Genomic DNA, 684 nt, shown 5'->3' with positions numbered 1-684 from the left:
TTGAGAAACACTCCATGTATTCTAGAATCAAAAGGCTACACTCACTATATACTTGCTCCTGTGGAACTGTCATGGTGCCTCTGGGTTTGGCATTTAGCTTGTTGATGTGTTACAATGAGCATATATTGAGGATTAAGGTCTAGTCGAAATTGACTTATCTGACATCTTTGACCCATTTGGTTATAATCTATTTATGTTGTGTCCTTGGGCTATATTATTCTTTTTTTTTCCCCCTGGGGGGAAAGTTCCCCATTACCACAAATTATGCAGTCGAGTTTCCCACATTTAGGGAAATTGCAGGGGTCAGCACATCTGGAGTGCAATGGATGAGCCTCACTTTGGAAAAACTACCTTTGTGATCATTGTATCTCCCCTGTCAGGTAAATATGGGCTATGTCATTTTTTCAAAGGTTGTGCCATGTCCCCTTCCCCCTATTTCAATACCTAGCATGTAGTAAGTACTAAATACTTATGTATTGTATTATATATATAGATATATAGATAGATATAGGTATATCAGTTCAGTTCAGTCACTTAGTGGTGTCTGACTCTTTGTGACCCCATGGACGGCAGCACGCCAGGCCTCCCTGTCCATGACCAACTCCTGGAACTTGCTCAAACTCATGTCCATCAAGTCAGTGATGCCATCCAACCATCTCATCCTCTGTCATCCCCTTCTCCTCC

General features: G+C 41.7%; 1 pseudogene; it reads right to left on the bottom strand.

The window, feature by feature from the left end:
• Window positions 1-236: 236 nt before the first annotated feature.
• On the bottom strand, window positions 237-388 carry LOC113896754 (annotated as a pseudogene).
• Between the last annotated feature and the right edge of the window lie 296 nt (window positions 389-684).

Source organism: Bos indicus x Bos taurus, chromosome 7 (assembly GCF_003369695.1).
Source record: "Bos indicus x Bos taurus breed Angus x Brahman F1 hybrid chromosome 7, Bos_hybrid_MaternalHap_v2.0, whole genome shotgun sequence".
Classification (NCBI taxonomy): domain Eukaryota; kingdom Metazoa; phylum Chordata; class Mammalia; order Artiodactyla; family Bovidae; genus Bos; species Bos indicus x Bos taurus.
The sequence above is the reverse complement of the archived record's forward strand: the minus strand, read 5'-3'. Positions and strand labels throughout refer to the sequence as shown.